The sequence below is a fragment of the Apus apus genome, chromosome 4, assembly GCF_020740795.1.
Source record: "Apus apus isolate bApuApu2 chromosome 4, bApuApu2.pri.cur, whole genome shotgun sequence".
NCBI classification, from domain to species: Eukaryota; Metazoa; Chordata; class Aves; order Apodiformes; family Apodidae; genus Apus; species Apus apus.
In genome coordinates this window covers 15,294,618-15,307,252 of record NC_067285.1, presented here as the reverse complement: position 1 = coordinate 15,307,252, position 12,635 = coordinate 15,294,618, and the positions used below count along the sequence as shown (strand labels likewise).

Genomic DNA, 12,635 nt, shown 5'->3' with positions numbered 1-12,635 from the left:
AAAATCTGATCTTTCTGTGATACTTCCCTTACAGGTAGAAATAAATAGATGCCCACACTCTGTGTGTGGGGTTGGAGTAGAATCTAATATTTGTAAGAAACCTCACAAAGTAACACTGGGTGTATAATACTTCAATTCTCATTCATTACAAACAAATCAAATAGTAATGAACAGCTCTGAGTCTTCTTATAATCAACCTAGAAGTTACACATACTGATTTTTAGAAGCAGGGTAAAAGTTCTCCCACTTTATTTATAGAGGTGGAGAGAGACAAGGATATCCTTTGGACTACTGCAGCTCAAAACTCAGAGTTTCCTGCTTCCAACTGTGTCACTAGGAAACAGGAAAAGCAAAAAAGAACATTTACAAAAAAATATTCTTCTAGTTTGTATATATTATATCAAACCGCTATTACTACTGGCCATGAGAAAAAAAGCTTAACATCTAGTCCTCCTTGTCTTTAGGATATTTATTATCATAGATTTACACTTCTGAAATCATGGTTAACAGCAGAGTTCCTCTGTGTTCAGAGCACATTTCTAGGCTAGGAATAGCTATTGCCAGAGGAAATAAGCTAGAGGGTCAGGGGACAAGCAAATTAAAAACAAACCCAAAATAACCCAAGGATGTACTGCTTTGGTAAACATAAACTTGTTTTAAATACTGTTCTTGCAAAGAGGATGTCTGTCTTGGATCAATAATAATATATTTATTGAAACTTACAGGAATCAGTAAGGTATTCATTTTCATGTGAAACACAGCCTTGAAACCTGTGAAGGTGACAAGTAGATTTAATAATGCATTCCCCACCCCCCAATGTGTGTTAATCCTGATTAATCCCAATTTTAATGATATTTTAGAGCCTGAATTTTTTTAAGTTGTTACCACAACACACAGAAAATCCTTAGCATGACTGCCAAATTGATCTAATCCTTTACTCCACTTTAGGTAAAACAAAATAGTAGTAGCATTCAGTGTTTTGTCCCATTACAGGAAAGAAACCTCTTAGCTATCTTTTGCTGAAGATGAGTATCTGTATTAAGGCTCATTAGAAGGATCCCCCACTTGCTTGTTTTTCAGCATAGGTCATACAAGTGCTGTCAGACAGTTTTCAGAAACAGTTTCATGGTGTCATTCCAAATGATACTACAATATAAACAACCCTGGATGTGGGTGAACTCAGTTCACACACAGTAAGAAGACAAGTCTTAGTATGAGTTGTGTGAACTTGTGTTTTTTTAAAAACAAAAAAACCCCATAAAACCCACAACCAAACCACAAACAAACCCTTACCCCAAAACACAAACCAAAACAAACACAACACAAACAAGCAAAAGAAACCTCACCCACACAAAAAATTATCAGAATTATCATTTTTAGGAAATCAGGTGCCAGCTAAATAAACAGCTTTTTGCTTAGATGAGGACTCATCTTGAAGCTTTAGATTATGAAAAGGCCATAATACAGAAACATGACAGATGACAGCTTTCTTGTATTTTCCATTTTAGAGGCAAGTGCCCAGCCACTCCAAGAGCGTCAGATCAGCTCATCTCAGTTAAAATTCCTGGAATGAGATTCAGTCACAGTTTTACAGCTTTACTGCAGTCTTCAGTTCCTTCTCTGTGGAGGGGTTTCACATTTCAAACAGGTATTTGAAGGCATGTTGCTGCCATCAGTATTTGGACCTAAGTTCATCCAAAGGGTTCATTCTCCTGGCCAGCCTTTCAGTATGGTACAGTGAAGTATGCTCTAAAATAAGCCAAGTGATCCAACCTGTTTTGAATAGAGTAAGTAAACATTTTCTTATCAGTCCACGCTAGATAAAGAACCAATTTGTTTGACATTTAAAATTATTGGATACCTAAGTAAACTAATGGTTGGCTGTGAATACTGATCATGAATAAGTTCAAATATTGTCGTAGGTGACAACACTTCAGATGGTTTTACAGCTAAGCTGTGTTACAATAACAGTCGACCTTAAAAAAATGATACTTTTAAAAATAATCTCTTCATCTACTCTCCATTTCCCCCCTCAGTCTAAATACTTGTATGTTCCAGAGAATAGTTTAAGCATTAAGAATGTGTTTTGAAGCCAATTTTGTCTTTATTTTCATAGTGAAAAAAAAATAAAAATAGTTGTCTATGACTTTTAAAGGTACAACTTCAACGTATTATTTATCCTCTTGCACAATTCTTCCTGAAGAACTGGAGAGCTATCAATGCAATGTTCTCCAAATTAAAACTTTTGTCTGGGTAGCTCCATCACTAACAGTTTCAGTCACGCTACCATCCTTACTCCCAAACATTTCAATATTTCCTGGTTATACTGAACATGAATTGAAACAAGAGATGTTCAAAACTGAATTCATTTTTGCGGAAGGTCATAGGTGTATTTCCCCACATCAGTTAGGAAAAGATTAAAGAGCAGAGTTTAAAATTAATCCAGCACTCAATTTAGAAGTCAATGAAATAAAACTGAGGTATACACTTCAAAACTGAATAAATTTCCTGAATGCTCCTAAAGTAGTTACAGCAGCAAGAATAAAACCTTTGAGAATGCTGATTAAGCATTACTTGTCCTTCTTATGTTTTCTGTGATCATTTGGAGGAAAGGGTGCATAGAAAAACTACAGGCTTTTTCCATTTAGTCGATATAGCACAAGCAATCAATCAGTTTTCACCTTATTTCACATAAGTTGAACAAAATTTTTTTTATGCTATTTTAAAATATAGCCTGTGTGTACAATAAATGTGCACCAAATACACTCACAATTGTCATCAGTGTAGCAGAGGCTTTGCTGTCTAGTACCAGAATTCTTCAGGCTGGTTATAGAAGTTGGAGACATCTGATGCTTCTGTTTGTAAGAATTTCTTCACAGAATTACCCAGGAACTAACTCAGAGAAGCCCAGACAACATTTAAGATTCAGTCAGCAACTTTAAGTTCCTCTCTGTCTGATGTCCGAAGGCAGCTTGGTGTTCTGCTGGTTACCAGATATTTCTCTTAGAGAAGATTAGAAAAAAGTCTGCACCATGAAAGACAGAGAAGCAAATGGAAGGGAATGCTCACAGAGGCCTCAGTGGGGGTGAAAATATATGTTCCGTGTCTGGAAGTAAATCAGCAAAAAAGCTTGTCCATTGCATGTCTTTTTACTTATTTGCTCCTTCTCACCAAAATGAATGACTTATGAGTATCTAAGTTGGTCTGATGAAGGAAGACATTTATAATACATGGGGTGTTTATAATAAAACAGGATTAGTGAATATTTAAACATAGAAATCATAAACACACTGTAACTGTGACACACATGATCTCCCATACTAACGTCCAGAGACTACTTCTACACTGTACCAGGTCAGATAAGGCAGATTCCCACTGCCCCTGTTCCCTTTATTTACTAACATTACCAGTAAGTAGCTTCACAAGTCCACTACTTCATTATCTTACAGCAGATTCTATTAAAAGCAGTTCTTTGAGAGGATCCAATTTTTAGTTTACTTTTTTAATAGAGCAACATTTCAAAGAAACTCAAATTAAGATTCTTCCAAAAGAGCAACAAGGTCAAAATCTAGCCATTGTAATTTCTATTGACATCACCCTTTCCTATCATATGTACATGCATTAGGCTTTCTTGAATTTGTGCAGGATGTAAAAATGGAAAGCTTTGTGGTACCACCTAAATGTAGTTAACTCCTGGTGTAAGAAAATTAATTTTATACAAAAAGAAATTTAGGACTTGCAATCAGCTGGAGTTCACTAAGCTGTAGAAGAACTGGAAAACTCAGAATGGTCAGACAACTGTCTTCTTCAATGCATCCCGTTTTCTGTATAACCCACAGTGCAATTGGGTCAGATCACCATCCATTTTCAATTCTGAACTACTAACAATAACACAAAATAATCCCAGGTTTCTAAAACTCTCTAAATGCACTAGCTTCAGAGATGTGATATGCTGCTCTAGGACATTATGTTGAAAATACTTCACCAAGAAATAACTGACTAATTTAGATGTCTGAACTTCCACACTAAACCCTTCTTGAAATAGGTTACAGTGCTTGTTAAAAAAATGTAGGATGAAAGACAAAATTGCTTTACTTGGTTATTCTTTGCAGAAAATTACATTGAAGGACACACATTCATATGTTTTACAGTTGAATATATCAAAGCACCACAGCAGGACTCAAAAGAGCTGCAGTCTATCCCTGGCTTACACATAGCCTTCCATATCTATTATTTATTTCCTCTACAGAACATTGTCTTTATTAAGTGTTTTACAATTTAGTAGCAAAAGATATCAAAGAGTTATTATTTCTATTGCATATTTCACTTAATGCTAATCCTTCTTCCAGTTTGAGTGTCAAAGTTCTCACTGATCTCAGCAGAAGCAAGATCAAGACTTCTGGCAGCAGTTTTGGGAAGCTTAGGGTTTTTCTGATGCCAAGATAAAAGTCTCCAGCAGAGTTAAGATAGGTCAGATCAATATTTGTCAATGGGTCTTCCTACATGATTGAGGGTAGTGCATGAGGGCTTGGGGGTGTTTGGATTTGGTTTGGTTTTTTTGAACCCATTGCTCTCTATCTGTAGAAGATGACAGATTGACAGATTTATTTGTACCAACCCAGTATCCACCACCTGTAGGGGCAGAACTGTTTAAACTGCTGCCCTTTACCTTCCTGAAAACTACCAAACTGATTTTAAAGTGTACCAAGTGATTTCAGAATAAGGCAATAGTGCTTTATTTGGTTTGCTCTAGTCAGTCAGTAGAAGAATAAAACTTAAAGATGCAGGTGTAAAACATCTGAAAATGTAGTATAGACTGAAATTAAGCAATCAGGTTATTGAAGCCATCTGTGTCCTAGAACATGCATGTATCTCCTGGCATTCATTGGCAGGAATACAGATCAGCTGGAGTTGTTAAAGCACTTAGAAATGTCAACAATAGCCAGTTTCATAACTAAGACATAGGTGGGAAATGCAGGGTGGGAATCAAACAAACATTCAAGCCACTGTCTGCACATTCCAGCAGCTCTCCCTGCTCACAACCCATAGATTTTTAAAAGGCCTTGTTTAAATATCCTCAAATTTTATTATTTTTTTTTAAGTTGTCAGCTGGCCACAGACCACACATTCCAGAACTGAAGTAGAAAGGAATGTGAATGGGTGGGTGGGGGAGAGGAAGGAAATCAGATTTAGTATTGAAAACAAAACTAAACTGAGAAGCAGCTGATGTGCACTCCAGAAGTTACATTGTGCAAGACAATTTATTTTGTTCATAGTACATCATGTTCAGAAAAGTAAGTGAGGAATAGCCATTTACTCTTTTACTTTGAAGGTTTTATTTTAACTTGATATGCATAACATCATTTATGAGATACCAAAGACAAAAAGTTAATTCAGATAAGCTGTAGGCCGCCTACAGCTCAAAAAGATGGTTAATGTGTCTTTATTCAGAATGAAGTAGTATCTCAGGAGATACTGATAGATTAAGTCCTTTAACCAAAGCCTAAGCAAATATAGACTCCCAAAGGCAATGAGAATCATAAAAGATTGTTAAATAAACCAGTCAGTTTGAAGATGGAGAGCAAAGGTTTGTGCTACTGCCAACATAAAACAATTCCAGGGATTTTTGCATTTGGTATTAGAATATCAGCAGACATATCGGAAAAGTGAGGGTGCCTCACTGACCTACCTTTAGTATTGTCTGCCTTTGCCTTGGGAGAAGACAGAGAAGAAAGTAGTCAGGAAGACAGGAGTGTTACTAGCTTATTAGGTTTTAGTCTAGAAATTTACTCTCTACAAATTTTGCAGATGACACGGACATAAAAATACTTCTTGCTTTCTACCACTGCTTCTCAGAGTACAAGTCAGCATCTTCTCTATACCTGGAAGGATCTCAGTAGCAAGACCCAAACTGGTCTGTAGCAGAGTCAGAGAAAGTCCAAGAGAAAAGATCTAGAAAGGTCTGCAAGAAGAAGCATAGGATAAGAAACAGAATCAGGAAATAGATAAATTAGAAGCACGTATTGCTACCTGGACTGTCAGGGTATGTACTTTGATGACAAAAGAAGGAATTGAGATCACCAGAAAAAAATCTTCTTTTTTTTTATGTTTTGGTTTGGTTTTTTGCCAAAGACCTTAACATGTTTGAAAATATTTTCTGCCTGTCACTTTTTTAAAGACTTCAAAGATTAAACTGCTAAATTGCTGCTATTTATCCAACATCTGTGTTGGTTCAGTGGGCTCTGAGCCCTCATACTGGAATAAGACATCACTATATTGGGAGCCATTGCACCCTGCATTGTGGGAATACAAACGGGACAGAGTGGGACAGACATCCTGTGACAGGAAGATTTGGTTAAGCTAGTTTAAGGAGAAAAAAAAATGGAAGTACCTTAATTAAAGACAGATGGCAGGGCAGTCCTCTGCGCCCAAAGGAGGGAAGCTCTGGTTGAGGGGGGCAAGCCTGCTGCTGATCACAGAGTCAGCTTTTTAATTCTTCTCCCTGCTATTCAGCTGGCCAAGAAATTCCTCCAAGAAGCTCTCTCTTTGATCTGGTCAAAGAATGGCCATCAGTCTGATCAGCACTAGTTATAAGAACTTATTTTAGTAAGGTAAAAAATAATGTAAGTCTCCTTTACTGGCTAAACAGGTCCCTGGAGAGAAGACAGTCACCAATTTGTCCCTGAAGTGCTAGTTTGGAGGAAAGGCTGGTCCTGACTCACTACTCCTCACCTGAGCTTTCTGTATCACTCTTCCTCATCATTGTTTGTAGACCTCTCTTCAGAAGCCTTCATAATAGTCACAGCATTATACTAGTACTCTTAAATGCTTCAGAAATGCCACAGTTAATGGAAGGGCAAATTCTTGTTTGTTTTTGCTGGCCCCATTCCCTTCCAAGTTTAAAAAAAATAATAAAATTAACAAGGTTTGAATTTAGAGCAAGTTTATGTGAGCCTCACCACATTCAGCATTTTAAGTTCCAAAATATGGCATCTCCCTTCTCTCAAATCTCTAACACAGATATTTCTGAAAAAGGTTTCTAGAGGAGCCAAAATTTCCCTAATTATGGAAAATATAAACAAAAAAATACCCCTCCAAAAACAGAGGCAGAAGGAGTTGCCTTATTTAACATTCACGGATAGTTATAAAACGTTTCACAGAGGTGTGTTTTTTTCCACTCTTAGAATTTCAGTCAAACCTCCTCCCATCACCAAATAATCAAATACAGTGTTTAATTGACCATTATGATATCAGAACCTACATGTAACTTACATCCTGTGAAAAATAAAAGAGATGAATCAAGTATGAGACATGCAGATCTCAGAGCTCATACTCTCAGATTGTAAGTACACCACTAAGTGCACTTCCCTGCTTCTATATACTTATGATCAAATTTAGGATAAGCATGCTCATATAAGATAACAGGAAGTTAGTAACATCAAGCTAAAACAATAGGAAGCAAAATGATAGACAGCAGAGGAAATGTTTTACTCAAGAAAGTATTCTGGTTTGCTACTGTTTCCTGTATGTTGTTCTACTGTTTTCCTCGAAGAATATTCAGAAAGGTTAATCTACTGTTCCCTTAGAAAACTCTATAAAAATGAGATTTTTTCATTATTCATTTTCTTCTACTAATGGAATTAGTATGCAGACTATCAGAAAATAGAATAAGTAGAACAGGCTAAAGAGGGAAAATAGGAAATAAACTCACAGTTTGAGCTGTGTAACTCTGTCACCATTGTAGAGCACATTCTCAGCAACCCAAGGGCTTGATTCAGCCTGATCCTTTCCTAATAAAAGGTGCTTTCCCTGCCCCTAAAACAGTCTGCAGCCTAATACACCTGAGATTAATTTCCTAGAAGTACTTTACAGTTCTTTTCTATGGCAGACAACTGTAGCAGGCTCATGCAGTAATATAGGAAGTTTAATAAAATGTCATTGTTTACAGCAGAGAAGCACTAGGCTTTAGAGAATATCTAGAGATCATTCTTTTAAACCTTTTTTTTTTTTTTTTTGCAAGGGTGCAGTATTGTGATTGTGTGATAACTTAGCATCACATGTGGTCTTATACTTTATAATAAGAACCTTATGCATTCATTTCTTCTCCTTATTCACCTGCAGACTATGTTTATTCTTTTTAAAGTTATCTTGTCCTTTGTTTAAATAACTTTAAAATGCTGCTACTTTCTGTCACTACTGTAACATATTTAATTGGGTCCAGTTGCTCTTAGCTCATGAACATCATTAATGATGATTTGGTGTCTGCAGTCTTCCTTTCACCTGCATCACTTTGTGCATGAGCCCTCTTGTAATTGAAACCAGCCAGCCTCCCATATTGGCTGAAGGAATTCAAGGCTGAGAGTTTTCAAAGCAGTCTCAGGGATTTAATTTCAATAACCAATATTCATCTAAATCCCCTGGAGTGCTTCGAATAGCTCAAAATCCAACCGTGCTGAACCTCAGGTGAATCTATTAATTACATTGGTCTATTTGCTTAAGAAAGGGGTATTCAGTTTATTACAAATAAATATCTTCTCAAGCTTTTTCCACTGGGATTCTTCTTCATTTTTATTTTGGTACTATTTCTTCATGTGAATCAGATAGTCAAGCATTTCTAGACCATTAAACTTGAAATAAGTTTAGATGGCAACTGTGATTCCCAGCATTGGTGACTAAAGCTGTATGGAATTCCAGTTTTAGTATCATCCATTTCGTTTAGGTCTCTACAATTCAAGCTTAAGGACAATTGAAAAGACAGCATTGTAGGTTCAGCCATTATCTTAGCTGTGATCGTTTCTTCTGCTCAAGAAATGTAAGCAAATGTCACTGTTTTCTCTCCAAAATGAATGTAACTGCCATGAAGATTACTGTTCAGCACACTGCATATCTCTTCTGCAATCTGTGCATTAAAGCAGATCTAGAAAGTGTTACATAAAAAATTTCCAGTAGTGGCTGAATGCATATTAGATGCTGTTAAATGTCAGCTGGCAATATAATGTGCATTCTACTGCATGAGTGATCACCGGAGGCAACACCTTTCACCATCAATCTAAAAATGGCCACGGTGATAAGATAAACCTAATACTTACATGTGTAGGTCTGGAGACAGCTCCCTTTTATTTACAAGAGGAAACAAATTATCTCAGAGCATATGTATATTTCAGAAAAGTAAAGAAAGGAATTTTTTCCAGTCCTTGCGATGAGACTGGATTTGTTCACATTAAGAAATGACCCTACAACACATGCCAGTGAAAACACGTTTATTTTAATTTGGTAAAAAAAAAGGAGGTACTTGTCTTTCAGAATGCAGTTATTTTTTGCAGTATGTTCTGATTACAGACAGAGACTGGAATGGATTAGTTATCTAGAGACTATGGAAAATGAAGTGTCCTTTAAAGTGTGAGTTAAAGTACCACAGAGGTTGGGAGAGCATGTAATTGTAATGAGTCACAGCTATTGCTTGTGGTAACTCCACAGTGCTATTAGATGAGGAGAAAAAAAGTTGACACTGTTATGGCTTATCTTGAGAGGATAGAAATGCTTATGTTCATATCGCCGTTATTATTACCATAACTATCACCACAGGGCTGAGTAGGCAGAACCATTTTGTGCTAGCCCTTGTACAAAACACACACAGAGAAATCTTAAATCAAAGTGCAACAGTCTTAGGTAGAGGAAAAGAGATAAGCAAAAGAAGTTAAAGGCAGAGAAGCAGAAAGATATAAAGTACAAGGACGATAAGAAAACTCGGCACTATAAGGTGGTTGCTTCAGGACACCACCAGCATAATTATTTTCAAGTACCAATTTTTTTAAGACATGCAGCAAGTGACTTGTCACCTACAGTACTTAATGGAAGAAATGGAATGTGCATAATAACGTGGGGATAGTATTGCTATATTCTATAAAGGCATCCTGGGTAAATGCTAGAAGAGAAGGAAGAGTTTTACTGTATCAGACACTTTTAGTATAGGAATAACTAGTTGCAGTGTTATTGGGCAGTCTTTAGTCATGACTAGAGAAAAATTCTGGAATAACTTCCTGAACAAAGATTGCTTGGAGCCTGAAGTAATTATTAATATTGAGTTCAATCCATTTTATATAACATGACTTCTATAGCAGTTTGATTGCTTGTATTTAACAACCCAAAGAAAAGTGCCTTCCCTTCACTATTTGTGGTTTTATTATTGGTCCAAATTTTAGTTGGCTGAAATTGGGGTGAAATTTCCCTTCTTTTATATACACAGTTTTATCATCATATCAACAGCAAGAAAATGATACTGCAATTAGACATATGCAGGCATCAGCCACTAAAATCAGTGGGGCTCCATGGGATGTAAATATCTGCTTACATGGATTAAAGTATCATGCAGAATTACAGATTATAGTCTCTGACATGTTTAAAGGGGGAAAAAACATTACCATATATCCTGCACTTCCATGGAATTAGTGAGGTTAATGTCAGGCTTCCACAGACAGTAATTAATCATTTTTCCTTTTGAGTGAGTGGGCTGCATATGATTAACAAAGCTTACAGATAACCTGCATTACACATTACATAACACAAGGTCTGGTACATTCCCAGTGACTGGCAAAATCAATCATTTTACTTATGCTTCCTTACTGCTAATAGTTTTATAGACACTTTGAAAAAAACAAAAAAAGGATACATTTTCAGCTTCATAGAATGGTTTCATAATTTATAAATATATGTATACTTATTTTTAAATAATCATAAAAAATAATTTAAAAAACACATATATGGTATTTTCTGATTGTATGAATAACAGTGGGCATCTAATAAACAAAGCAGAAGTGTAACAATATAGTAGATATTTTTTCACAAATTTCCACCAGTACAAAAGTCATGTACCTTCTAATTACTTGAAATACGGTTCTCATTAAAATTCGTTATTATCCCATAAAAATATTAATGACTGAGATAAAAAAATTATAATTTGTAGATGTGACAAATTATTCACATCAAAACAAATTATTTACATCCAGCAGGTTATTGTATTTTGTGTTTTGTTTTGGTTTAATCTGTGTTCTATTCATGCCCAGGTAGAGACAGTAAATTTCTAGTTTAGAGGCTTCACTTACCAAGAGCCCTTGCTTATTTATACTGAAGCAGCTAGAAGTTTTTCTTATGATTGTAGGAGAAAAAAAGAAGAGTGTATGACTGGGAAAAAAAAAAAGAAGAAAAAAGACTGTGGTTGATTGGTGGTGTTCTGTGGTTAATGTTCATTTCTGCAATGGAGGCTGGCTCCCCACATCACTCACTGGCTTAAATGGTTTCATTAGTTTGACGTTTATGACACTGCAGCATTCAAAAGTCATGTTTTGATGCTGAACTCTCAACTTCACATAATCACAGTGACCCAAATGGCATCAGAGTTGACAGCTTCCCCCCCCCATCTTGTGTGTTACAAGGTCTCCCTGAGTGGATTTTCAAGTTGATAAACCTACCTGTCTTTTGTGATTACTTATTTTACTGTTGATTTATGTCTGAAAGTTCTCCATGTGTTTCTCGACCAGACAGATTCTAATTTTTTTTAGTGTGTTTTAAGCATCAGGAATATCCACAAAAACAGTGTAAGTTTCTGTTTAGTACTGTTTTCCCCTTCTTAACCTCATCTTACTACATATATTCAAGATGGTTTGGGTCAGTTCTGTTGCAGATTATGATTGAGAACACACATTAACTTCAGAAGATTACCTTTAATTTAAACATTGAAGAATGTGTCTTTGGGATCCCTCTCTGCCAGTGCCCTCTGCTAACAGAGGTATTTCATTTCTGCATAGATTTTTGTCAATCACTTTTTGATTTGGGTGTATACTTTTCAGATTGAAATTGTAAACAATTGATTTGAGAGAGGTCAGAGTTCAGCCTAAGTAACACAATGAACACAAAATGAACATTTCCTCCCCCTGAATTTTGGATTTAAGAGGTGCAGCATATGATTGATGGAATTATTGAGTAAGTGCAATAAGCCATAAAGAATGCCTCAAAAAAATCCCACGCAAAAGCTTGGCTTTTAAGTTTATGTTACTTGTGTACTTTCTTATTTATCTCTTTGTCCAAACCCTAGTACCCAATTGATGTATCTGTGACATCTGATGTAATGCTTTATCAGTCAAAGAGAACAACTCTTCCCCAGCTCTTCAGCTGAACTTAATGCACCTGAAAATAGTTTTAGAAAGTGGAGAGAAAGAAAAGAAAAAAGTAAGAGTTAAATAATCTATGAAAAAAACAGTCCATGAAAGATTTCTGAAATAATATTATAACAATATTTTCAAAGAATTTGTGGCATGAGGGGTGGGCAATGGTTTCTTACCCCTCTCTGACCTATACAGTTTATTAGTTTAATTTGCTCCTATGACAAGTTTTAAATCTCAATCAGAAACTTTCATGAAAATTCTTACTATTAGCAAGGGAGAGGTTGGAGGGGTGTCAGTAGCAAACAGGTTTCTAGAGGCCACTTGAGTCCTCTGATCTCTGATAAGCAGCCTGCAACCAACTTCAGAAGCTATTTCCAACAGTATTTGAAGTAATGCCTACACTAAACTTGTGACATCAGACATTGGGAATTCTGAGGGTTAACACCAGTTTGTTGATCTGTGGGTTCTCAAGAA

The 12,635-nt window shown here is 36.1% G+C and overlaps 1 long non-coding RNA gene across 1 annotated transcript in view; it reads right to left on the bottom strand.

Moving 5' to 3' along the window:
- Window positions 1-689: 689 nt before the first annotated feature.
- Window positions 690-12,635, bottom strand: part of LOC127384270 (uncharacterized) — a 35,337-nt gene continuing 23,391 nt past the window's right edge. Inside the window, exon 4 of the long non-coding RNA XR_007889400.1 lies at window positions 690-1,773. This is a non-coding gene — a long non-coding RNA (uncharacterized LOC127384270). The remainder of the gene's footprint in view (window positions 1,774-12,635) is intronic.